Here is a 20,372-nt window from a genome sequence, read left to right on the forward strand (position 1 = left end):
ATCTTGTTAGGAAATGATTAGGATTGGGCCTTATCTATGCCTATTAGGCAAATTAAGAGGGTTTTTTTTTAATTTTACATTGGACTGGGGCATACTAATGTGATGTTATATTCTTTCTGTATGGCATTTATGGTTTTATAGGTCAGTTAATAAATATTTCACTTGATCTCACTAGACATTTTTATAAATGTAGTCTATAATGAAGTCATCAACAAAAGGCTAGACTCAAAAATAATTTGTTGACATTAAAAAGATGTTAGAAGTTAATAATATAGCCATTCCTCACTTATCAACATGATTAGGTTCCAAAGACCAGGTTATTATGCAAAAATCATTATTATGTAAAAGTGGGGGATGATCCCATCACTTTACCCCCTCAACTTGTTGAGATCACCTGTCACTGCCCCTTCCTTCTCTTCCACATAACCTCAGCAGAGGGTGCTCCATCTCCTCCCCACAAGAGAGGACCATGCAGTCTTCCAGAGCTAGAGTGTGCCAAGTGCAACACCTCGACCCATCCCTGAGGTCCTCTCCCTCTCCTGCTTTTACCATACTTTCAGAATAAGTGACCTTGACTTACTCTCTTAATGATCCCAAAACTCACTCTTGTGGCTTTATCAGAGGTATGAGGCTCCTATCAACTGGCAGAAAGCCTTGGGCAATACACAGGCCACTGGGTCTCACCAGTGACATTCTCTAAAGCATTCCTTGGTTCTGGGAAGTCCTCTTTCTGCTCCTATGTCCACATAAGAATGAAAACGCTTCCTTTCATGTAGTGACGGTCAGTCCTCTCTGGCCTTGACCCTAATTCAATTGCAACTGCCAGCAGTTATTCACTACTGACCTCACTCTTGGCTGGGTAGACTTCCTTCCTCTCACATGTACCCTCCTGTGAAGAGGCATCAAAGAAACATCAGGATTGCACAGATATCAGTCAGATGATGTGGGACCTGAGGACCTGGACATCTGAGGGCCCCACCACAAGGTTCCTTCACACGAGAGTCGGGCTTGTCTTTTCAAGTCCTTGGCCTCCAAAGCAGAAACCAGAGTCCTTCTTTTTCCTCTCCTCCAAGGACAGCCTACCTTTAAGATACCAGATGCCACTGCCTCAGCCTTGGCCCCCTGTCGGCATCCAGGACCCACCTGTGGCTTCCCAGCCCACTGGCTCCACTCTAGCCATCCCTCCACTCTGTCTAGCCCCCTGGAGGTTCGGGAGATCATGCCCATCACCCCTTCTGGATAGTGAAATACTTTGCAAAACAATTTCTTTGTCTATATGCATAAGCGGCTCCTTGGAGGCAAGGATTCTGAGGCTCCATCTAACATACTTTGGACATGTTGTAAGGAGGGACCAGTCCTTGGAGAGGGACATCATGCTTGGGAGGGTGGAGGGACAGTGCAGGAGGGGGAGGCCCTCTATGAGGTGGATTGATTCAGTGACTGGGGTAATCGGGATGGGAGTGTCAGAAGCAGTGCGATTGGCACAGGACAGAGCAGCGTTTAGGGCTCTTGTACATAGGGATTCTATGAGTCACAAGCGAATCAACAGCACTTAACAACAACAACAACATATGCAAATGAGGTCTTCTGGTCAGGGACCCCATCAAGGACCTCTGTGTGTTATTGTCAGATGTGCATAAAATCATTAGATAGTAGGTTATTTACTGTTGCCATAAATACTAAGCGGTGGATGACAAGATAGTACGAAAGGAGTGGGTATACTGGAATGTGAATTTGTAGATTAATAGGGCAATAATGACATCTCAAACATAAGATAATGAAAAGTCTATTTTGGACAGAGCAGAACTTCCCCACAGGGCTTCTGAGACTTTAAGTCTTAAAAGGAGGAGAATGCCCCTTCTTTCTCCCCTAAAGCAGCGGACGCATTTGAACCACCAAACTTTTTGTTAGCAGCTCAACACATGGGGCCTCTGGAGCCTGGAAGGAGAGGCAAGTTGGGAACGCTAGGGCATTTGTGGCTTTCTTTTTGCCCTAAGTGGGTGATCCCAGAGCCGACTTGCTAGATGAATTAGGGGTCTCTGGCCCAAAGTTTGCCAGCGTTTGGGTGCCGGACTGGTAAAATACTGAAATGGATGGCCACGCCTGGAGCATAAGGACGAGTCTCTCTGAATAATGGTTGTTGTTGTTGTTGTTATGTGCCATCGAGTCGCCTGCAACTCATAGCGACCCTATGTACAACAGCCCTAAACTCCGCTCTGTCCTGAGCCAATCGCACTGTCTCTGATACTCCCATCCCAATTATCCCAGTCACTGAATCAATCCACCTCACAGAGGGCCTTCCTCTCCTGCGCCGTCCCTCTACCCTCCCAAGCATGATGTCCCTCTCCAAGGACCGGTCTCTCCTCACTACATGTCCGAAGTAAGTTAGACGGAGCCTCAGAATCCTTGCCTCCAAGGAGCCACCCGGTTTAACCCTCTCCAGGACAAATCTATTTGTTTTCCTAGCAGTCCATGGTATTCTCAGTACTCTTCTCCAGCACCACAGCTCAAAGGCATCAGTTCTCCTTCTATAGTCATCATTTATTAAGATCTGAAAGTCCTCAGACTTTTAATTTTGTTGAATTCTCCAAAGAAGTTCTATACTATCTAACACTTACTTTACAAATGGGAAAACGGAGGCTCAAGATGGTTAAATAATTTTCTTAACATGATCAGTTAGTAAGATGAAGAGGCACAATTTGAACCAGATATTCCTGTGAGCCCTGTGTCCTGCTGCCAGAATACTACCACTGAAGCCATCACAGCTTACCTGTGAGGGCAGAAAGGGAACACTTGTTTCTGTTATCTTCATCAAACATCCGGGGGTGGGGGGTGGGGGGAAGTATACCTAGAAAAAATAAGCAGCTCACCCTAAAATATTCCCAAGTCAGTCAACTGACTGCTTTTTCCTAACAAGATATGGACAAACTGAGCGAGCCCTGGTGATCAAGTCCCCAGAAGCAGACTGTTAGCAGTGTATCAAATACCAGCAGCCATGATTCAGAGCTGAAGTGAAGGCAGATGAAATATTAACAGCCGTTCTAGCAGCACAAAATGAAATATGAGATCCTGTATCAGAAATTATTAGTAACCTGTTAAGAGAAATGCTGAAAAATGGCAGTTACCAAATTAAAACTGGGAAACAGAGCCCAAATGGGAAATTTAAAAAAGTTTTGGAGGAAAATAAATGACAGGCTGTCCTCTTGGCTGTTATTACTATGCCATCCTAAATCCTGCTTGGCAGTGGATGGTGGAGGTGAAACAAGAACTGCATCAATGCCCCTGCTGGTCCTCAAATTTGTAGTCCCAAGTGTCTGTGATGGTGCCTGCAATTGATTGGAAAAGTAGCTGGAAGTTGGTAGCATTTTCGCATCATCTAAGCTGAAGTGTCTGGAGACTCTTATTCTGAAAAGCTTCCTCTCATTTGTGAATTGGCCCCTTTGCTCCACTTTTGGATGGCTGGCTTCCTCCATGCCGAGCTGCAGTAAACGCTCTACATGGGAAAGCTATTCTCCTTAAATACCTTCAAATTTAAAGCATCTATCTGAATACGTGAGAGCTTATGACTCAAAATACCTCATATCAGAATCAGGGAGAGAGGTAAAAAATACAAAATACCAGGTAGTAAATGAAGGAGATTTTTTTTTCCATCAGCAACTGAGAGCCGAGAAATGACTCAAAGCAGAGCTGTTGTGCACTTGGTGCCAGAGGGAAAAAGGAAATGGGCTATAGAACCATAGAATCTTAGTGTTGGCAGGGCCTGTGGCGTTCATGCTGCCCTACCCTATCATTTTTCAATGAAGAGACCGAGACATGGGGAGCTAAGGGACTTGACTTGCCCAAGACACATAGCTGTTTATTGACAGTCAGGCCAAACACATTTCCCAACTCCCAAGCCGGGACTCTGTGAGTTCAGCATGCTACTGCCTTCCTCTACTGAAAATTAACACTCACCCAGCCTGGAACATATTAAAATTCAGCATCTGTGGAGAGAGAAAGAGAGAGAAATGATGAATTTAGAGGTGGAAATGGGTCTGTGAAAAGGAAAGAGGAAATGGGTGATTCTCCTTCATTATGACTCATTGACCAAGCTTGTGCAAGACGGTTTGTATCCGTTGACTCTCCTGGATCTTCCCACAAAAGCAATAGAAATCATTTGGTTGGAATCCCTCAGGGTTTCTATTCATATATTCAGATTTGATCTACTTGATCTCCGGGTGCAGGTTGGTTTGTGGGTGGCATTACTACTATTGATCCTTTCTGTGTACACAAGCCTCACTTGCTGCTCTAGCAGTGCCGTGGGGAGCATTTACTTCATGGGCCACTCCTGAGGCTCTGAAGTAAGTTGACGATGAAAGGATTATCTTCTCTTAACCCTTGTGTTCCCTTCACCTCATGGAGAACATAGGCTATGCAAGGGTCTTTTCATCAGACTCATGACTGGGATGGAATAATCTTTATTTAGAAGCCCTGAGTAATTGAAAGTAAGCTGGTAGGGAAGGAACTACAATAAAAACAGCCCGGCAGGATTCCCTGAGAAAAGGCAACATAGGTCTTTTTAGACCAGTGAAATGTTTTTCAGAAGTGAGCAACCGGAAATGAGAGAATCAGTCAATATAATGACAACTACAGATGGAATGCTTTGCATGAAAAGTGATTATATATACAGGAGAGAGCTTAGGAGTGGGTAGGCGTCGAGTTGGAATGAAGAGGATAACTGAAATAAGAGAAGATAATGCTTGACCAGGTCTAGTAAAATATTCCTTGCCACAACCACTGTTCCATGAAGAAACTGAGCCAAGAGGCCTGAATAAACTAACCTTCAGTTCAGAGTTGCCATTATTGTGGGAGGCATCGGGAGAGCACATCCGGATTTGTGTTACACAGTAATCACTGCTGGGTGTCAGCATTCATCAGCCAGATGGTCAGGCCCACAATTAATCAATTAGGTTGGGATCATCAACTGGACTAAGTTTTCCCTTTTGGTTAAAAGCTCTCATCATGCGGTACAAGGCCAATAGCACTTTTTATCCTGTTGCTTTTGGAGAAGCTTCCAAAAATTCCTCTTTTCTTTTTTTTTAGGTTTCTAGTTACTGGAGACTTTTAGGCTCCAAGTTGCTTTGACAGCCTTTAACCTATGGCCATCAAGTCAAGTTAGACTCTTAGCAACCCTCTAGGACAAAACTATCCTATAGGGTTTCCAAGACTGTAAATCCTTTGAGGAACAAACTGCCACTTTATATTTTTTTCTCTATAGAGCAGCTGGTGGGTTCAAACTCTTAGCCTTTTTGTTAGCAGCCAGATATTAGTGTAACCACGGCACCACCGGGACATATTTTTGACAGCATCAGTATCAAAACAGGTTTTTCCATGATATTTTCTACAATTTTTGTGGTCAAATATAATGTTTCAAATTGTGAAGACTGTAGTAAGCTTCTTAAAGTAGTGATCTCTTAAGTATCAACTAATTTTCTAGTCTTCATATTGTAGTGTTTATAAAAATGTTATGCTGGTCAAATAAAAACAACATCCATTTTTGAGTATTCATCATGTGATAGGTACTACTTTGATAAGGATTTATGAATGTCTATTCATTGAGGTTTGTAGCTTTACTTTCATTTTATAGAGAGAAAACTGAGACTAGAGAAGTTCAATTGACTTGGATTAAACATTTAATAAAGAAATCTTGAGTGCTTAATAATCTCTGCACTCAATAAAATTTACATGTTCTTACATGTATACATGTATATATAGCTCCTGTGGATATGAAGTGGGTTATTTTCCTTCACAAGAAGGTCAAAGAAATCTCATGCTAGTGTTCTCCAATTCTTTTGATCTTAATTCTGCTTGCTTCATACCATTGAACCTGGGATTATTTTCTTCTTTATTTCAGGGTCATTCCCACCACTTGAGGATCTTTCTCAGTCTCCAGCTCACTTTCTTTATTAAGATATGCTTCCTCTACCTTTTATTTTGGATATCAAGACTTTTCTTTGTTAGTTGGCTTATGTGGAAAATTGTGCCTTCCAAAACAAAATGTCTATCCCTGATTTATTTTATGAACCTGCCTTCCCTATCATATATGCTGTATTTATCCTACCCCCTTGCTATATATTACACTTCTGCAAGGGAAAGGGAGAAGTACTTGAAGGTCTTTTGGGCAAAGGACATCATTTCCTGAGAGAGGTTTATTTTGACTCTACTGAGTCAACATGGACACGATGTCCAGTTTTCCCTAGTTAAATATGGACACTATGTCCGGTTTTCCCTAGTTCATCAATGAACTTGTACGTCTCTTTCCTCTCATCCCTTCTCTGCCACTTTTCAAGCTTTATCCAAGGAGTGATTTTCTTTAACCATTCCATAGCTACTATTTTGCAGGTTTTGAGAAAAAAAAAATTCTTGACTAAAATAGGCATCTTTGAGGTATTGGATATTTACTTTTAAATAATGCTTTTACTAAGTAAGTGGCTTGTCTTTCTTGCTGTTTAACTGTAGTGCTTTGTTTTATTGTGTTGCTGCTTCCTAAATTGGGAAACAATACCAAATACCAGGATAGTATATAAGGATAAAGTTCTTAATTCCAGTACAGAAACTCATGGAAGGAAAGGTATTCCAGAAATCTTACTGAGCATGCTTTCATCCGCCAGGTCTCTATCCCTTCATTCTCACTGTGGCCCTTTATCTTGGTCTTGCTGGGCTGGATAGGCAGCAGTTATAAGCTTTTCCTTTTTGCTTCTTTTTTTCTGCAGTCCTTCAGTCCTCACCCCACAGCTGATGGGGCGCTTTCATTCCGACCTGCAGTGTCCCCTTGTATTGCAGAGCTGAGCCCTGCCCTCTACACTGCCATTCTGCTTCACTTTGCTCCTGACCTAAACTCCCGGCTATCCCAGGCCTGGCCTCTCATGACCAGAGACTGCTGACTCATCCTGGCCTGTGCCAAGCTGTGCAGTCGCTTAGTGATGTGGACAGGAGTCGAAGGACTAGAATGAGATCACTGAACTCATTTCACTTGTTGCTTACGGTACAGTCCAGCATGAGCTGGAAATGTAGGAACCTCAGCCTCCCGAGCAGACAGAGTAAGTAGATGACACACGTCGCACCACCAAGTCCTCAACAAGCAGCAGTGGGGTGGTGGGAGGGGGCTCGCTTTACCATGGCCGTGGCCAGGGCAGCCCAGTTCATCAGGAGTTTTCCTTTGTCCTCTCTTCTTCCTCTTCTCCATAGTGGCAACCCCCCCTTCCTGCACTTCCCTTCTGAAAATGTCCGGATGGTACAGCAATGATCGGGGCAGAAATGAAATTTTCCTAATAAGCAGCCTCCGCAAGAAATCCTGGAACAGTGACACTGTTGAAACTGCTTAGTTTAGTTTGTCAACAGGGAACTCGTGTGAACTTCCCAACAAAATTCAAGGGGATTAAAAAAGAAAGAAAGAAAATATCTTTTTGTTCTCCTTTTCTTGTGGATTCTTTTCCTTTCAGTTTTAAGAGAGATGGTTTCAGGAGCTATGGCTGCCTTCTGGTGTGGAGTAAAGTTTTCCGTTGGAAGACAATAATGTACATTCCTCTGCCAGGACGGGATGGATTTGTTGTTGTTGTTGTTGTTTCTCTTGCTGTTGTTTATTTATAAGACATTTCCTCCCAGTTAGTGGAAGTTAGATCGTAAGAGGCTCCAGTGATTTTCCTTCCACCTCCCCTCCCTAATTTCTGTGCTTCAGCACTCTGGAACACTGTGAACTCGACCAACTAATCAGAGCAGAGAGCTTAACAGCCAGGCCTGGATACTCTCAAGAGACTGTGTGCTGATTCTCAATCGTCACTCCTTGGATCAGGAACCACAGTCCTGGTGAGTGGTGAGGTTCCAGAATTTGATGTGTCAAGGATTCTATTCTTGGTGTCTCTGAGACAAGCAAGAAATAAAAGGCTTTTTTTAAAAAGAAAAGGGGAGGAGGGGGAAGAGAATTCCACCCACCCCCCCTTAAAAAACCCAAACTACTGAATGATCCAACGGGCTGATGAAGACTTTAGTGTTCACAGCTGAGAGCACTCTGTGGACAAGAGCAGAGCCTTGAGTCTGTGCTCAGGATGAGCCTGCAGGCATAGATTTCACGCTGCCACCGATGGATGTCAGCCTTGACATGTCTGGCAAACATGCTGGTGGGAGGAGGAAGATAGGTGAGTGAGTGAGTGGGGGCCGTGATGGCATGAGGGGCAGTAATAGGAGGAAGTGAAAGTGGAGCAATCCTGCTTTTTGGAGTTGCTTTCTATCAACTGTTCGTGCATCTCTGTTTCTGACCATTTATTGTTATGCTCAGAATACTGAAGTCCCAAGGCTGGCAGGAAGGGGAATCTATCGAGGATGTCTAGCAAAAGAATATTCTTAATATTAGTTTTCTAAAGATTACGTTCCTAAGAAATGGTTGTTTTTAAAAGTTAGGAAACTTTACTCCACCCAAATTTTGAAAACATTCTTTGTCACACCCTCTTTTATTCTTTTATTTTATTCTTTTGTATTCATGATATCGAACAGAAAAATGCAACCAGAGTCCTTATTTGGATCCAGGGAAATTTCTCATTCGGACAGAGGGAAGCTAGATGACTGTCCTCACTGTATTAAACCCAAATATAGTATTGCCTTCAATATGAGATTAGCTGATTGTGTTCTGAGAAGTCATCCAAAGAGTGCTCTGGGGGTGGTTGTTAGGAGATAAACATGTGAGTCAACAGACCAGCTTTCACAGCCAGTATATGATCCCGAACACCCATTGGAGGGTCTGCTAAGAGTTAATTCCAACTTGATTGCAATGCATTTTGTCTTTGTTAATAACTAGGCTCTCCTGAAAGGAAAATTTCAGTTGACATGTGTGTGTGTGTGTGTGTGTGTGTAGTGTGTGTGTGTATATATATATATATATATATAGAAGTATTTACCCTTCACTATCAGGTCCTTTCTCACTTTGCTGTCCTAGAAGTGTTTGATCTCACTGTGCTTTCTCGTCATCTTTTCAATTATAAGAATCTTAATAGCGTGTTCCAAGCTATTAAGAACAGGAAAAGGAAGAAAAGACTCAGAAAACATGGTGGCCATAAAAACATTTGACTGTGTGGCAGCATCTGAAGTGAATTGCTCTTTGGAGGGAGGGAGGAGCCTTTGATGTTCCAATATGGTTCTCATAGGCCAGATTTTCCAAGAACCACATCCCGGCCTACGGGGCAGTTATTCGATGTTCTTAAATATTTGGAAAGCGATGCTATTTTATTGTTTTAATTGTCCTTGCTATTAACACACTGCCAGTAGATTCCTCCTGAAAGTTAGAAATGTTTTAGCAATGGTTGATTTTTTTGTTTGTTTGTTGAACCAGATGTGTATTAAATCTGTCTGTGGTGTATATTCTTATCCAAGCTAGTTCAATGATCTAATTTATTATATTGATAGTTAGTTTTGAAATTTTGTTTGGTACTATGGGCAATTCAGATTCTTAGCAATAGACTCTTGTGTGCTATGAATCCCAAGTTCCCCAGAGAGGCTGACCTCTGTTACAGTTTCATCTGGGTCTGTCAGTGATCTGTAGGACAAAAAGTCAGCTTCCTGTCCAATTCCTATAGTTTATGAGGCACATCAATTTCCTCAGCTGCCGCTGTTCTAGGATACAATCTCAGAGCTTCCTTCTGGCCTATATGCTAAAAATGTAATAGCATGTAATAGTAAACTTAGCCTTTTTCTGTGAGACTCTATTAATTACCAATATACTGTTTGTACATATTCTGTTTCTTGGGTATGTTTCCAATAGTTCTCTTCTTTTTTAAACAAAGAAGTTGAATGGCAGAACAGTATTATATTTTATAAGATGTGATATTTTAAATAATATATAATAAGACTTTATATATAACCCAAGCCATTACCATCAAGACCTCTGGAGAAAGTTGTGCTATTCAGTTAACACTTGCACTGCACAGATTCTCAGGAAAATTTTCTATTAGTTTATGATAAAGTCTTGAATAAGATGATATTGAAAGAAAACTGGATCTCTTAACACTTTGAAAACAAGCTGTTATTGAAAATTACCATTGCATATGAAATGTTAGAAACAATTTTAAGCAGAGAATAGGTAAACACAAAATATCTAAAAGTATCTCCCAAGAGAGACCATTTAAAAATATGACCTGCCTAAGAGATTTCCCTTAGAATAGCAAACATCTGGAGTTCCCATGATAGTGGAAGAATTCCATGCCTAAGTTGGGAGAATTAAGAAATCAGATTCTGACTAGTATCTCCCTGACAAAAAGTCAAGACAATAATGTATTTTTGTGTATTTTAGTAATACCTGGTATTTTCAATACAAATATTACAAGCTATTCACATAATATTTTTTACAAATTATATTGATTTTTATTCAATCTTTCATACGTGTTTTGTTTTATAACATTTATTGCAGTTGACTAATGTAATCAATTTATTACAACCCCTGACTGTATATTGTCTTTCACTTCATGAAGCTTATTTATTAACATAATATTATTAATAATTCCTTTTCCTGTGTTCATCCTAGGAATTTGAATGTCATTACAGAAGATGCATATTGTCAATGTATGTTCTCTTACATGAGCTGTATTATTTCCTACATGTCTCCTCTATAACGCAATCACTGATTTCTAAATAATAAAAAAAAATAAATTATCCTTAATGATTGTTCTTTACCATCTGTTTGGAAACAAATTTTGGTATTTTTGTGACTGTATAAAAGACAGATAATTTAAAAGAAAAAAAGGTTAAAAGAGGTCAATTTCCTGTATCATGATTAGGTGCATTATGTTATAAATGCATATATACATACATGATCATATGCCTATACTCAACTGTTAAAAATAAAACCAAATATTACCCAGTTTACTTGCCTTTGAAGTCATTAAAATATTTAGTGCATTGACAGTAAGTAAAGCATATTTGATATTCTATTTCATTGACAATGCAGAAGTTTCACACAGGTATTTATGAACAATAATGAAAAAAGTAAGATTTGGCCCCCTGATAAAATGAAAAATTGTATTTCATCAGATATGCATATTAAGCTATAGTCTTAAATTCTATTATAAATAATTTAAAAATATTAATTGCTATATGTAGTTTTTAAATTAAATAGAAATTAAATTGCTATTCATTATCTTAAAATTGAGAATCTATTTAATGAATTAACTTTATTTTGCAAGAATGAATGCATATACAAGTGACCTAGTTTATTCTATTGCTCAGCTATTTAGTTGTGTGCTCAACACTTTGATGCTATATTCACATAGCAGCATTGATGATTTCCCAGATACCTTTTCATTATACTCTATCAATTATTCTTGCAAAGTACATTTTTTCTCTGAATTTTTCCATGATGACCTAAACTGGAAGTGATCAGCCACTTCTGATATTTATAGCATTATGAAAATCTAAACTTTTAATTTTATCAGATCCTGAGTGGCCATATACTGACCGCTAGTCCAAGGTTAGCACCCAGAGGTGCCTCAGAAGATAGGCCTGTAATCTGCTTCCCAAAGGTCACAGCCGTGAAAGCCTGTTGGAGTTCTTTTGCTCTGAGTTTCCATGAGTTGTAATCAACTTAAATAACAATGAACAACCTGTCTTTTATTTGGTGCATAGGTTGTTATAGACATCATTTGCCATCAGGTCAGTCCTGTCAGTTTTGTGTTCCTAGGCTTCTCTGGATGGGTTGAAACGGTCAGTCATTCAGGTAGTGCTCAAGCACCTTATCATTTTCTCCACCCAAAAGCTCCTATTTGGCACCTGAAGTGTTTTAAATTGTCATTGTTCTCGGTGTACAAAATGGAAGGTGATTAGCCGGCAGGTATTGTATTTTACCTCTTCCACAACCACTGTTAAATTGCCTCAATTTCAGGGAATGATTAATGAATATTGTTGTTATTGTTGTTGTTATGTGCCATCAAGTCTCCTGCGACTCATAGTGACCCTAAACCCAACTCTATCCTGTGCCATTCTTACTCTCTCTGATACACCTACCTCCATTACCCCAGTGACTGAATCAATCCATCTCATCGAGGGTCTTCCTCTCCTGTGCTGTCCCTCCACCCTCTCAAGTCCTCTCCAAGGACTGATCCCACCTTGCAACATGTCCAAAGTATGTCAGTCAGACAAAGCTGCGGAATCCTTGCCTCCAAGGAGTAGCCCGGCTTCTTCACTCTCTGAAGGACAAACTTGTTTGTTCTCCTAGCAGTCCATGGTATACTCAGTACTCTTCTCCAGCACCACAGCACAAAGGCATCAATTCTCCTTATATCATTGTCCAGCTTTCTGATGAATAGCAAGTAATTGCAAAGGCTATGGCCTGTATCAGGCGTACCTTAGTCTCCAGACTGATATCGTTGCTCTTTAGTACTTTGGAGATATCTCTGACAGCAGACTTTCCCAGTGCAGTTTGTAGTTTAATTTACTGGCTGCTGGTACCAAGTAATGAATATTTACATGAGTTTGAATTAACAGTAAAGATATGTTAACTCAGGGGAGCTCTGGCGCCATGCTATGTAAGAGGTTGTGCGGCTAATTTGAAAAGTATGTCTTTGGTGGTCCAAATCCATGAGGGGCTCTTCAGGAGAAAGATGAGCAGTCTCCTCCCATCTAACCTGAGGCAAAAAAACAACCAAAAATCCCACCGGGGGGTCAGCTGTGAGTTGATTCCAACGCAACAGCAATGTGTTGAATTCTGTCTTTCTTATATTAGTGGAAGAAACATGTCAAAAAAACCTCCTAGATATTCTTGTGTATTGGAGTCTCTTAAAGTCCATATTATATCTTCAACCGCTTGATAGAATTTCCAGCCATTTGCTGACCTACCTTCTTTAATCTTAAAGATGACTGGTTATTTTCAGCAGTTTTATCTACTCTCGGTGATGTGCCAATCGTGGGAACAGGTACCCATGATGGACAGTGTTGGCTGGAGCTTCCCGACTAAATCAAGCCTGGAAGCAGGAGCCACACCCACTTCCAAAATGTCTTGCCTCCGGAAACTCTATATACGAACAGTGCTCAGGCTGTTCATTCATAGGGTCGCTATGAGTCGTCTACGACTCGAGGGCATCAAGCAACAACAACAACATCTACTCTCCACGACTCTTGAGGGTGACCACGTGGTCTTCTCACGCAACCAAATGTACTGATAACATAATAATGACTGAAGACTCTGCCAGTTTGTCAGTACTTGCTTTTAATCAGTCAGTAGGGGTGTTTTGTTTTCCTTTCCTGAAACTTAACATCTGAGGTGTTCAGTTGGGTGGTAGATGTAAAAAGGCATGGAGACTATGAAGGCCTTGTGAATGAGACAGGAGAGAGGTGGGGCAAACAGGCAGAACAAAGAAATGGGGGCGAAAGGACAAGCCGCCAAATAACTTGCACTGGTTTAACAAGGACTAATTAAATTCCCCATCTGAGGTAAATAATAACTGAAAATAGCCAAGTGCGATTGGTTTTCATCAATAGTATGAGATTGATAAGATTGCTTGGCCGTTGCTTCAGTCATTAAACGGCTCTGTAGTGAGGCATCTTCCATGCTCTGGTGACATCAGAGGGAGGGGTATCAAGTTGTACGAATTTCTAATGTGCCATTGGCTCAGTCCGCATCCCTAACGTTCATGCTTACTGGCATGAATCCCGTCCAAGGCATAACTTCGTATACTACAACCCTCACAAATAAGAGTTTTTAAAAGTAAATGGTGCTAACTCAGTCCCACAAGGATAAATATTGTATAAAACCATTACTGTAGAATGAGTATAAGCATCCAAGAGGTGTAGGAGAGGTTGGAAGCAGAGAGGTGAGGGTGTGCAGGGGGAGGGAGTTGTATAATTTGAAGGGTGGTGGGGTGAGAGAAATTGAAAGAATTCGTTCTTGGGGGCGGGGGGAAGAAAGGACAGTTAAGAAATCTTGAGTGCATTTGAAGACATGGCTTATAAGCACCTTTAGTAAAAAATAAAACAAAACAAAATACAAATAAAATTAAATAAACGATGGTATACAACGGAGTGCATTTGAAGACATGGCTTATAAGCACCTTTAGTAAAAAATAAAACAAAGCAAAATACAAATAAAATTAAATAAATGATGGTATACAACGGTCTGTAATCATCACATCTGTTATCAATGGTCAGTCGTGTTGGCAATTTTCAAACTACATCTGAATCTGTTTCCCAAAGAGGATTTCTTTTTTTTTCCTGGAGCGTCTACTCTATAATGAAATCTACTAGTTTGATTTTCATCTTTTATTTTCTGTGCTTACCCCGTAGTGAACTGAATTCCTAGACATAAGCAGCCAGAGGGAGAAAGAGAAATGATTCACAAAATGGATAATTAACCCTTGAACAATGCAAAGTTAGCTCTCCACAGACATGCCAAAAGCAGAAGTGTTTTGTTGTTGAATGTGTTCTCCGCCGGGTAACACATAGAGGACACCCCCATTAGCACAAATTCGGCACCAAACAACCTGCTCATCCTCAAGCTGCACGTGCCACACTCACCTTCATTCTGGCAGAAATCGCATCCCGATGCCCTCCTGGGTAGGCATGTGTGAACCGCTCTGAGAGGCAAAATTGTAAGAGTGCCTAATCCACTTTTGAAAATGAAAGAAAAGGGTCTGTTTTATGAAAAGAACCTAATAAGGAAAGACACAATTTGTAATAAAAAGTATTAGCACCTTGCACCTCCTGTTAATTGCCTCCCTAGTCAAGAGAAACCAAAATAGTGTTGCAAATGTTGGTGGTTTATCATGAGAAGGGTTCAGAAATTCGATAATAGCTAAAGGGCAAAGAATTGTCTCTACCTTTCAATAGTGAATTGGAAAAAAAAAGTAGCAAGCCCTTAACTACCTATGTAGCCTTAATTTAGGCCCCTAACCTTTCTGGGACTCATTATACCTCATTTGTCTAACGAGGATAATAGTACCCATTCAACTTACTTCCAAGTGCTGTTGTGAGGATCAGGTTGCAGTTAACTTCATTACATTCACTGAACATGGATTTAGCACTAATTAATTCACTCACCCATTTTTTCATTAGTTTCACAATTATTTTTTTGTCCCTATTATGTAGTTAGGTGTAATGCTACTAAAGATAGACTCATTTGTCATCAACTACATACTGAGAACTTGTTATGTGCCTGACGTTTTTCCCAAACTCACTATCAGTCCAGTTGGTTCTGACTCATAATGACCTGAGGCTGTAGATCATAAACAGAAGGAAATTGCCCATCTTTCTTCCTTGGAGCTGCAGGTGGGTTCGAACCAGGGGAGATGCGAGGCCATGGGTTAGCATGTGTGATTAGCTCTGGTTTGCAGGCTGTGAATACTACAATCTCTCTCTCTTCTTATTGTGCTTATTTCTAAATAGACAATAAATGCATATATAAAATATATAGCATATTAGAGAGGGATTAATACTGTGAAGGAAAATGAATGACGGGCAGGTGTGTGTGGGGGGGAATGTATAGCAGACAATAAGCCTGTAAATTTGTAAAGAAAGATTCCACTGAGGCAATAACATTTAAGATGTTGAAGATCTTTACCTGATGTAGATGGAGAATGTAATGTCAACAGTGAGGCAGAAGCATTTTCAGCAATAGCACTGCCAAGTGCAAAGGCCTTGGGCTAGAATATATCTGGCAACTTTGAGTGATAGCAAGCAAGCCTGTGTGACAGATTCCGAGTGCATGAGCAGGACAGTGCTAAAAGATGAGGGAAAGGGGGAAGTAGGAGCCTCATCGTGTATGGCCTTGTATGCTGCTTTGGGTTCCCTTCTGGTGATGTGCGCCATTGGTGATACAAAGCTGAATAAAACATGGCTTTGGTTTATTTACTAGAGGAGAAACAGCAAGGAAAATACAACAATGCATTGTCTTTTGGCAGGCAGAACCTCTAGCTGGTTTAAGAGGCTGTAAATCACATGAGAGGAGACTGCCCAGCTTTCTCCCTTGGGACAGTTGGTGAATTCAAACCTGCCTTTGGATTGGCAACGCAACTAGACCACACAAAAGCAACCTAAGAAAACTTGTTGTGATAATATATAGTAACTATTACAATTGGAAGTTATTTAGAGGGTAATGAAGGCACGAAATAGTATACTTAGCTGAATGTGCATGGGGAGGGGAAGGGAAACCTTTACCGGATCTACCAGTCTTCCTGCTGGTCCTTGTGGGATTTTTCCTGGTGAAGAGGAAGGAAGAAGAGCATTAAGTAAGAGCATAAGTAGGGACAAAGACAATTAGGGAGGGTGTGGCACAGTCGAGCTGGGGAACAATGAGGATCACTGGTGTCTAGGGTAGGAGCCCCGAGAAATGTTACTGCCGACATAGGCAGAAATCAATTGAAGGAAACTTGATTGCCATGCAAAGAAATGCTAACTTCATTTTGTGGCACATAGGGAGCCATTGAAAGGTTTTAAGTAGAGAAGGTTAATGATCAGATTGTGCTATGAAAGATCACACTGGCCGCAGGGTGGAGGATAGATTGGAGAAAAGGGAGGGTAGAGGCATGAAAATGAGTTGGGAGACAACATAAATTGTTTAGACAGAACAATAAAGTCCTGAACTAGGACAATGACTGTGGGAATAGAAAAGAGGAGACAAGTTCAACAGATAGGAGACAGAATGGACACAATTTGATAACTGATAGACTGGGCACTGAGAGAAGAAGGAATTATGGATTATCCCCAGGTTTCTGTTTGATGCAACAAAGCAAGAAAAGATGTGGGGAGGAGAACAGGCCTTGGAAGCTGGGGAAAACAATCATTTTGGTTTGGATGTGTTAATTCTGAGATGTTGGCATTCAAGTTAATGTTAATTTAAAATAACAAGTAAAACATGTTGCTCTTGAATACATTCTGACTTATAAAGGCTCCATCAGGCTGTCTTCGCTACAATATGTATGGAAGCAGGTTGCCAGGCCTTTCTTCCACGACACCTCTGAGTTTGAACTATCAACCTTCAGACTACTTGAAGGCAAACTGCTAGGCAGTCTAGTAGACAGTTTGGTTTAATCAGAAACACTGGAGATTTGTCAGGGAAAGGAACAGGTATGTTTAGCAGTCGTTTGAATTGTTAGCATCATGGCGGTGGTTGTTGTTACATCCTGTTGAGTCAAAACCAACCCATAGCTGACCCTCTCGCAGGCTTTCAGAGGCAGTAATCACACAGGAGGAGATTGCTCATTCTTCTCTCACAGAGCAACTGGAGGATTCAAACCATGTGTGATTAGGATTGCAGTGCAGATTCTTACCGCTAGGCCACTAGAGCTCCCAGTTGAAATTAGGAAGTAGGCTCTTATCAAGGAAAATATATTGATGGAATGCAAAGGGGAACAGAACCTTAGAGAATACATTCATGAAACAGCAGAAGAGGAATTTACAGAGAACAACAAACTAGAGCAATTATATGCCAGCCATTATGCCCGATTTTAGGGAATCAAGGCTGGTAGTTAGGTCCTACCACAGAGATACCCACAGTTTGTATAACTATTTGTCAGGTGTCTATTGAGTCTACGTCAACTCATAGTGACCCTATAAACAATAAGAGGTTCTCATTATTACCATCACCAGGTATGGGGCAAAGCTAGCAGAGATGCCCAAGCATAATGGGGAAAGCTATGCAGAATATTGAATTACCATCAAGGGAGATTATTAAAGGGGCAGAATCCTAGAAAGTTTGCTGTATGCATTTTTGCTGTGCAGTTCATTTCTGATTTCTCTAATACTTGGATGTGGATGTCCTAGTGTTAGCATGGGTTCAAGCTATTGGCAAAATAAGCCAGGTGTAAATTATGGTAGAATTGAAATCGATAGTGCTTTGAAGCACTGGAGTGCCCAGTTCACATCAGGGCGTGCGTCTGCATTCACTGAAACATGGCTATCAAGTGCACCCCGAGTCATTAGATATGTTATCCAGTGAATAACAGCATAATGATATTTTAGCAGAGCAGCCTTATGATAAATTCTGCTTTAGTGAAACTCCATATACAGAGCAATTTCTCCTGGCCGTGTACATTGCATGGCAAAGAAAGGATATCCTGCTGCGTATCAGAAGGCTGTAATTTCATTTAGGGGTTCTATTGACATCATAAACTGCAAGAGCAGAGCTCAAGTGGCTATTTAAGTCATAGGAACTTCAAGCTAAAATTACTGCCTAGTCCTAATCGCCACCTCCAGGGAACTCCTGCCTATACATATGTGTTTTATGTTACTATCTTTGTGTCTATAAATATTCAATCACTCCAGGGGCTGAGGTGATAAGCTGTCCTAAAATATGACAGGTATCTGTCACCTTTGCAGCTGGGATAGGCTTAAGGGCTAAAAGTAGTTGTATCTTTTCATTGAAGGTCAAAAGCTAAAAGAGGCTAAAATCTCCAGGCAAATGCAGAATATAAGCATGTGTTTTTTCTGCTTCAAGACTGTTTAAGTTCAGAGCCCTCTATTATACAGGAACTGGATAAGGGAAGACTTTTCAGATTTACCTAAACCAGAGTTTAGCATCTTTAAGTTCTTGCTCCATTCTTTGCCTCTTTGCCTTGCCTCACGCTCGCTTTGGAAAGTGATAATGTTTCATAGTCATTGGATCCAGTAAAGCAGAGGTCAAATACGGCTCCATAAACATGAAGCCCTTGACATCGAAAGGGAATATTCTACCTTGAGATACAGGAAGCCATGCTGGGTTAAATGTTTATGCTTGGGAAAATAGACTTGTATCAAAAACCAAATGGCCAAATATTATTTATTAGGTACTGCTTTCAACTTGACTCCAGGAAACCAACAAGTAAAATTCTGAATTGGATACATTTTTTCTTTGGTTTTTAAGGAAAATTCATGGTCATGGTCTCCTATGAATAATCAGGTCATCAAAAGTGGATGCTGCAGTCCAATCACCTTGAGTCATTTTGGTGGTGATTTTTCCTTTCTTAGCTGGATTTGAATACAACTACCTGAAGAAGAAATTTAGAGTGAAGGAAATAGGAATGATCTTTTGTGAAAAGAAAAAAAAAATGTATTCAAACTTTGTAAATAAATGAGTATAAAATAAAAACGAAGAAATCCAGGCATGAATATTAAGGTTCAGAAAATTACATAACTGATAAAATTTTGTGACTTCATATGTGGTAACCATGGTCATCTGATTGAACCTGTGTCACCCTACAGAGAAATGAAGGCATGGAAATGTATAGAGCTGGACCACAGTTTATGATTGACTGAGACAATCTTTACTTTTTGATCTGCTAGTCCATCATCATAGTCCTTCTTTATTACTTACATAGTACAATTAAAAAGTAAAATCTAGAAAAGCCAAATCCACCTCATCTGTTATCATGATACCTTAATTACATGCGTGAACAACATAATATGCCATTGTCATATTTCTGAGAAGACTTTCTGTAATAATTTCTATCCATGACAGTTGGTTTTTTGTGTGTTTTTTTTAATATTTTTTGTTTGTTTGTTTTTTAAGAGAGAGACATTTTCCCCCTGTGTCTACTATATGTTGTTGTTCTGGACCATTGAGTCACCAGTGACCCATAGCTGATTCGTCAGTGGATTTTCAGAGGCAGCTAATTGCATCGGAGGAGATTGTTCATCTTTCTTTCACAGAGCAGCTGGTGGATTTGAACCAAGTACCTTTGGGATTACAGTGCAGCTCCTTACCTCTAGGCTCCCAGAGCTCCCTCTGACAATTTTATTTAATTTTTTAAAATCGTGTGGCCATAGATGAATTCCAGGAGGCATTAACTCAGCTCTAATTTTTATGATTTAGCAGATTGAGTACGAGAACAGACTGCTTAAATTCTACAGTTTACACACTGGGAAAAGCTACTTAATTCTTTTTGCTTTGGTTTCCTAATCTGTGAAACGGGGATGATAATTATAACAGTATTAAAAATATCTTCCTCACCAAGCCATTATGGGGAATAAATGACCTAGAAAATATACTTAATATGTGGTATATAAACGTTTGTTGTTGTTTTTCTTTTGTTGTGTACCTTCAAGCCAGAACTGACTCGTTGAGTGTCCAGAAGTGTATTTTAAAAAAACAAGTCAAAGTCATTGTTGTCAAAACAACCACCACCTCATAGCTAATCCACCACTGTTCCCAAAGTTGCAAATAACATCCAAAAACAATGCCCGTCTTTCTATCTTAGAGCTGCAGGCAGATTCAAACCACCAGGGAAGCAAGGCCTTTGAGTCATGTAGCACAAGTCCTTATGGACTAGGCCACCGGACCTCCTTAGAGATAGAGTAGGCACTTAATATTTTTTTTTCTTATTATGCTATTGAATCCTTAATGTTATCCTAGGAATGTGTTAATCTTATTGTTACCCTAAGAGGAG

The 20,372-nt window shown here is 40.4% G+C and overlaps 1 protein-coding gene across 2 annotated transcripts in view; it reads left to right on the top strand.

The window, feature by feature from the left end:
* The first annotated feature begins 7,010 nt into the window (after positions 1 to 7,010).
* The window catches only part of ZBTB20 (zinc finger and BTB domain containing 20), a 390,835-nt gene continuing 377,473 nt past the window's right edge, over positions 7,011 to 20,372 (top strand). The window contains exon 1 of one of the 2 annotated variants that reach the window (XM_006884270.1): positions 7,011 to 7,079. The gene's annotated coding sequence lies outside the window, so the exon portion shown is untranslated. Of the gene's footprint in view, positions 7,080 to 7,754; positions 7,846 to 20,372 lie in introns of those variants that run through there. The other variant, XM_006884271.1, reaches the window with a different exon arrangement.

This window comes from Elephantulus edwardii, unplaced genomic scaffold (assembly GCF_000299155.1).
Source record: "Elephantulus edwardii isolate Elephantulus edwardi_28Jun2011 unplaced genomic scaffold, EleEdw1.0 scaffold00032, whole genome shotgun sequence".
Taxonomy (NCBI): Eukaryota; Metazoa; Chordata; class Mammalia; order Macroscelidea; family Macroscelididae; genus Elephantulus; species Elephantulus edwardii.